Below are 8,044 nucleotides of genomic sequence, written 5' to 3'. Positions count from 1 at the left end.
CATCATGCTAAGCCTACAACATTCCTAGTTATCTTTGATCATTGTACCAAATCATCGATTCAACAATAGGGTGAGACCAAGGAGAACAATCCTAGACTAACAAGTTCGTAAATAATACCTATTGACACATCTTAAGTAAGAAACTAATAGTTGATAGATTAGATATAATTCAATCTACAAATAGAATTTATTCTAACACATTTCTTAACAACCTCTACCACAATAAAATCGACATCCAATTTAGTTCTAAATACCAATTTTTAAAAAAAAATTTCAATCCATTTATGTCACTTGACTTAATTGCAGCTCAATAATCTAGAGCAATTATTTATATTATCTATTTGCATTTATTTATTTATCTTAGTCTTGGATTTAATTAGAGGCATATTTTTGTTTCTTTCAATCTGTACTTGAGCTTTGGTATCCATTAACCAATGAATAGATGTCAAGTTCTTGGGGAGGCATCTACCGAGTGGAAAGAAACCAGATGGTCGGCTCCCATTCTCCGTGTTATTTTTACTTTAAAGAAAGTGATTTAAAGTGACAATTATTAAAAGCAATGTGTCAATGCTGGCGTACATTTCTCAAACTAGTCAAAAGTTATGATCAAATTATTTTTTAGTGGGTGGTACTGGTGATTCCTTGGCATAAATTATGTTGCTCTTGTCTTTTGTTTCTTAAGGTCGGTTGAAGGAATATTACCCACAGTACACCCAACAAAACTCGGGCATATAAACACAAAAAGAAGTGAACACGGCTCCAAAGTGGTAGAGAAGAAGCACAACTTCTGCTAAGAACAATGGGATGGGAGAATTTTCTCAAAGCAGTTGCATATAATATCAGCATTTTTGCAGGGTGTGTTCTTCTTAGCTTATCTTAACCCTCAAATTATGATTTTATGCATTTCGAATTCATTATTTCTGTAGATCAGAGTTTAAACATGGAATATATGAAGATTTTCTGAATTTGGTGTTCTTGTTTTCCAACGTGCAGGCCTGTGGTGACACTAATGTACCCTCTGTAAGTACAAAACTATATCTTATCCTTTATAAGCCCTCTGGGATGTGTTCACATTACTTTCAGTAAAACGAATTGCTAGATCAAATCAAAATGTAGCTATTTTGTTATTTTTATGTGCATGGTTGCTGATTTGGTGAGGTTTCTAAATGTAGTGAGCTTTTGCTGCTTTGGCAGATATGCATCCATTAGGGCTATAGAAACTCCATCTCAGCTTGATGATCAGCAATGGTTGACATACTGGGTTTTGTATTCATTCATTACCCTCTTTGAGCTTACCTTCGCTAAGGTCCTTGAATGGTAAAAATTCTCATTTCTAACTATTTTTCTCAATGAAATTATAATATTGCCTTTTCAATTAGGGGAAAAAGAATATGAGTTGAATTGGGTTATAATATTTTTAGTTTGTTTGGATATCCTTACGCCGGCTGCCTTTCTGGCCTTATCTGAAACTCGTTACTACCTATGTTCAACGGGGCGGCTTTTGTATATGAAAATTATGTGAAAAAGTTCGTTCTTAACCCTAAATTTGATTCTAGGTTCAATCCTGCGCAGAAGAAAATCGTGAACATGAACCCTAGCACAAGAGGAGTTGTTGAACGTTTCATTGAACAAAATGGGCACGACGCATTTGATAGACTCTTCGGGAGGGTATGTCTTCAGATTCTTAGAAACCTTTAAACCCTTGAAAACCCTCATATACATGTTTTACCATTGTGACAAAGCGATTTAGTAACTCTCATGCCAACTATCTTAGTGAATGCACAGAGTACTATTTGGCCGAAAAGCAGGGTATAACTCTTCGTTAAGGCCTAATTATGTCGAAGGCGTCTCTTATATGAGATGCACCGGCTGAATTTTGAAATCAATGGCTCAAATTTCATAATACCCAATGCAAGATCATTGGCAAAAATTTATCCGTTGATTTTGTTTTCAAGCAAAAGGTGTACGTAAGCAGTTTGACTTTACAGAGGAGCTGGGATTCAAAATTTGCCTCAAAAGTAATGTATGATGGTGACACGTTCACAGAAGAAAGGACGATGGCGGATTAGATTGTTGCTTGTTGCTCCCTATACAAGCCTTTATGAATTGCTCGTACCATAAGCATACAACCACTTGCAAAATGTTTAGCAAGATTTTTACCCATATCATCGCCTTAATGTACTATTCAAATCTCTGACAGCTTTTTTTTGCAATAGAGAACTAATTTTTTTGTGATTTTTTTCGTTTTCGTCTATTACTTTTAATCACTTTGATATATTGAAAGGAATGTGAGAAATAATTTGCAAACCTATGTTTCTAATTTAATTAAAAAAAATTGCCTTTTAATTTACTTTATCATCATGGCCTTAATGGGAGCTAAAAATATATTTCATGTTTTATATAATATAATTATTAAATATATTTTTTACTAAATTTTATATTTTTAATTGTTAGATATATTATATATTTAATGTTATAAAATATATATTATATAAAAAATAATGTATAATAATAATAAATGTAATTTTATTATAAATTTAATATATCAAAAATATAATTAAATATTTTTTATCAAAAAAATATGTTTTATATAATATAATTATTAAATATATTTTTTACTAAATTTAATAGTTTTTAATTATTAGATATATTATATATTTAATGTTTTAAAAATATATATTATATAAAATATAATGTATAATAATAATAAATGTAATTTTATTATAAATTTTTATATATTAAAAATACAATTAAATATTTTTTATCAAAAATAAAGACATTAAATAAAACCATATTATAATATATAAATAATAGATTTAATATTTACTAATATATATATATATATATATATATATATATATATATATATATATATATATATATATATATATATATATATATAAATATAATATGATAAATAGTTTTTTATATTCATTATTCAATATGACTAGAAGTGAGTCATTTAATGGAATATCTATTTGTTAAACTATGTTCATTTTTTTCCTCAATGCATCATTGACAACTTGCTACAATATGTGTACAATATGGCCCACAGATTTATATGAATGATGTGTAACACAAACCAATGAATGGTCGTCATTGTAGAGGCCACCGTGTCTCCATCCAATGGACATGCTCTACCTCTTTTTTTTAATCTGACAATCACAAACGAGACACTATCCACGATCGAGTAAATGAAATATGTAAGGAAACCCATTGACAATATTTTGGGTTGATTTAATTATTTTTATTTTTTTTTAATCATTTATTTTAATATTTGTTATATTGTAATATATAATATATAAGTGGTTAATTTTAATATATATTATATGAAATTTTTAATAATATTAATAATAATTATCATGCATATATAAATTGAATTAAATCAATCATAAAACTATGAATTGATTTTTTATCTTTTTAATAGGTTTAATTTTAGTTCAGATTTAAGTTTTATTTTTTTAATTATTTATGTTATTTTTTATGAAATTGTGAATAATAACTAAAAGTAATTAGAAATATATAAGTTGAATTAAATAAATCATAAAATTAAGAATCAACTTTTTAATCTTTTTAATAGGTTTGACATTAATTTATATTTAAGTTTGAAATTAATTATTAATGTCTTTTTATGGAATTACAAATAATAATTAAAATTAATTAGAATTAATATAATTTTTAATTATTTGTCTCATTATCTCTACTTCTATCTTATTCACTCCATCTCTGCTACTCTTTATCTCTCTGCTACTCTTTATCTCTATGTCTCTATTTCTCTCTCCCCTGTAACTCACTCTTTCTCCTTCCCTCATTATCTCTCTATTTCTATACCTCTCAGTCCATCTTCATATCTTTCTCTACCTCTATTTTAATATCTCTCCCTATCTCTTTCCCTATCCCTCTCTATCTCTTGCCCTCTATCTATATCTCTCCCTCTTTTCCTCCCTATCTCTACAACCTATTCTCTCTCTTCCTCCTCTACCTATCTCTCTCCCTTTCTCCCCTCCCCTCTCTCCATCTTTCCTCATCTCTCTTCTCACTCCCATATCTTGATCTTTCTATCTCTACATCGTTCTCCCTTTCTCCTCCCATATAGCTATATCTATCTTTTTCTCTTCCCATATATCTCCATCTCTTCCACTTTCTCTCTTTCTCTCCCCCTCTCTTTCACTCCATCTCACCATCTATATCTCTCTATATCTCCTTTTTCCTCTATATCTCTCTATCTATTTCTCCCTATTTGTCTCTATCTTTATCACCTCCTCTACCTCTCTCTATCTCTAGATATCTATTTGTCTCTCTCTTCTTCTATTTCTTGTTCCATCTCTCCATCTATTTATATCTCATTGTTTCTTCGTCTCTCTCTACCCCTATATTTTTTTGTCTCTCTACCTCTCTTTATATATCACTTTTATTTCTATCTCTATATTTCTATGTCTCCCTCTATATATATTTATCTCTTCCATCTCTACATATCCCTCTCCCCACCCCCTCTTTACCTCGGACCCCTCTTCTTCTCTCCATGTCCCTCTCCATCTCCATTTATATTTTTGTCTTCCTCATTATCTCTATTTTCTTACCCCCCCCCCCTCTCTCTCTCTCTCTCTCTCTCTCTCTCTCTCTCTCTCTAGCCCTATCTTTCCCTCTCCATATCACAAACATAACATGAGCCTGTTGATAATGAATCCATATTTATAATCATGTTGTTTGTGCAACACATGTCTTAACGAATAAAAGATAGCTTCAAATATTCTCTCCATTTCTTTCCCTCTCTTTATCTATCACCATCTCTCCACCCCTCACTCCTTCCTATCTCCCCATTTATCTCTCCATCTATATCCCTCTCTCCCACTCTCTATATTTCCTTTTATCTCTATCTCTATGTCAATATATATATATATCTTTCTCTTTCTCTCTATTTCTCCCTCTCTATCTTCCTATCTATATCAATATTTCTCTCTCCCTTTAGCTCTCACTCTCTCTTAATACATTTGTCTCCCTCTTCCTCTCTCACTCTATCATTACATCTAGTTTTATCTTCCTATTTCCCCCATTATCTCTAGATAACTTTCCCTCTCTTTATCCACCCATCTTTCTCCCTCTTTATGTTTATCTTTCCATCTTTATATCTCTATATATTTCTTTTCATCTCTATCTCTAACTCTCCATATCTCTTCTTTCATCACTCCCTATATCTCAATCTTGTTATCACTTCATCTCTCTCTATCCCTATATCTCTCCCTCTCTCTACCTCTTTCTCTATATAGCACTTCTTATCTTTCCCTCTCTATATATGTATCTCTTCCATCTCTATCTCTATCTTCCACTCTATCTATATATCCTTGCCCTTCTCTCATGCTCTTCCCCATTCTATCTCTCCCTCTTTCTTGCTCACTCCTTATTGCAAACATAATATGAGTCTTTTGATAATGAAGCATCTATTATCTTTTTTATTTAGATTTTTTGTTTCATTCATGTTTGTATATTTGTAAGTGGATTCATAGTTGATTTGTAATCACTTCCCCATTTAGACCTTTGCTACACAAACAACATCATTTTCTAAATGTCCTATTAGATGATCTTGTGTACTACACAAATGTTTCCGAAAAATCTAGCAATTTTTTCCCTAATTGACCTTCCACACATATTCGGCGTACCCATTGCACACCAAGGTGCAATTGCTAGTTTAGCCAATTGACTAATTTTTGGTTTTCTTATACAATTTTAATTCACTCGTTAGCAAATTCTTATAAAGTAAATTTGCCGAGTTTCACAAAATTTGTTAGGATTGCCTAGTAAAATTATATGTTTGTTTCTTTTGGTAAGTCAAGTGGCCCTTGTCTACTTGAAGTGACAAATGACTCACAAACAGTACACCAAGTCTTGGTGAGTGTAACGCCTGTGATGCCATAAAAGAATGCGTCACCCGATCATACTGAGTGACAGCAAGCTCCATGATGCTTTAAAAGAATGATTGGACAATTTTGGCTGAATGAATATCCTTAATTTTTGCCTCCTACCCAGTTATTTTGGAAGATCTGATTCTGGTTCCTGATACCAATCGGCTAGTAAAACAATGAGAATTTTTTCCTATCAACGAAACATTTTTTTTTGTTGAATAATCCTTATTTTATCAAGACGTACGATTTACCATTCATTATAATTTGAACTTCTATGAGATTTTGACCGGTGTAGTTTTTGTAGATTTTATAAAGCTTGGGACTCAAAATTTTTCTAGTGGGTGTTGATGGGAATTTTTTATAGTGGGTGCTGCTGGGAATGAATATCATGAATTTTGTGCTAAAATGGGTTAATTTTTAAGTTCCGGAGTTTAGGAAAGCTCCTGGTCTCGTCTATTCCATAACTCAGGACTTACACCTAGCCTCCATGATTGCCTTGAAACCCTGGCAATTGCTGTGTGTTATGAGCACACAAAGGGCATCAATTCCATCGGCCGGGACTTGCACCCATTCTCCAAGAATGCTTTGACCTCCTGGGTATGCTCTGTCCTATGACTAGATCATGGCCCACAGTCATTTCAAGCTTCCAACGAAATAAGAGAACAATGGATGGTATTGAAAACAAGTTTAAGAATCTTGAATATTAAAGCATGCCTGCGCTTTTAGTTCTCAAGGTGTATTCCTGGTCAAATAAACTCGAAATTATTTAGGTAGCCAGACAAGTGATGCCAATTTTGGATTTTCCATTTTTCATAAATCCATGAGTTGGCTATCTAGCGTGGAAAGTGCACTGCATCAAAGATGCAAATCTATTTTGACAAGTATGGAGCCAACGAAGTTTATCAGTTGCATTTGAATACCAGATATCTTATGTTGTTTCATTAGTTCTGGTTCTGCTATGTTTTATATATGATTTTGTAAAGTTTACCTGGATAAGCTGCATGTATGTTAGTTACTTCTCAGTCCATACAGAAAAAAATTAATGAAACAAATAGACATTGCAGAAATTTTAATTTCAAGTACTTATACTACATAATTTTTTAATATGGCAAAACTGGATATTAACTAGCCTGATATCTGTCTCCATATATTGTCTTCTCTTTAATGTCTGGTATCTAATAATGATTGTCACCGTTCTGTACTATATATTCCATGGTCTTTACATACTAAAAATGTATTGTTTTTATGACTAAAAGTATTGATGTTTCAAGTGCTAGTTTTCTAACTATGTTATATTGTATTTGTTCCAGGCTGAAAAGGAAGGGAGATCTAGCATCATCGCAGAACATGACTATGATTATGACGAGTATTGACAGATATTGATCTTACAAAACCAATTGGATCATACATTGGATGTTGTCTGGAATTTGCTATTGGCATCACAAATGTGGCTGTAGTTCCTTCTCGAATGATCCCGTAAACTAACTAATTTCAGAACATCTTTTGGGTACAGAGGTTACAGATGATTTTGTTCTCTCTCTAATTTATGCTGTAAAATATTTTTCTGTTGTCATACTTGGATGGGTAGTGGTTTGCAATAAGTTCTTATGTCTGTTCTTAGTGAAATTGATTGAACAACTGCAAGTGCCTGTCTTGTTCAAAAGTAACATATTTGTGAATTTTACAGTAAGATTTACTAGTGTTGCAGTACAAGTGTTACTTTTCACCGTCGGGTAACAACTATGATTAGTCAGTTACTAATGATACTTATGACACGCTTGACACACAGAATTTTTTAATGAAAAGTGAATTTGATTTGATTGTAATTTGCCCCTCTTTAGAACTTCATCGGAATCTCAAACTTGTTGTAATATTTTCTGTTACAATTTTATTGCTGCATTATCTTTAGTACGCCATTCTTTTTTTACATGGTCTTTTCTAATACGAGTTAAGGGCGTTTTTTTGAAAGGGAATCAACCCTTATACATGGTCTTAATCTAGTTTAGTTGGATCTATTTTGTTAACTACCAACTGCATTTTAGTTTGGACTTAATGAAGTTTAGTTGGGGCTATTTTGTTAACTACGAACTGCATTTTGGTTTGGACATTCATTTTTTTATCATTTTGGTTTTTGGAGGTTACCG

At 31.9% G+C, this 8,044-nt stretch overlaps 1 pseudogene; it reads left to right on the top strand.

Moving 5' to 3' along the window:
- The first annotated feature begins 643 nt into the window (after positions 1–643).
- Positions 644–7,481, top strand: LOC131070595 (HVA22-like protein a; annotated as a pseudogene).
- Positions 7,482–8,044: the final 563 nt, after the last annotated feature.

The sequence above is a fragment of the Cryptomeria japonica genome, chromosome 1 (assembly GCF_030272615.1).
Source record: "Cryptomeria japonica chromosome 1, Sugi_1.0, whole genome shotgun sequence".
Classification (NCBI taxonomy): Eukaryota; Viridiplantae; Streptophyta; class Pinopsida; order Cupressales; family Cupressaceae; genus Cryptomeria; species Cryptomeria japonica.
This window is presented reverse-complemented; position numbering and strand designations above follow the sequence as displayed.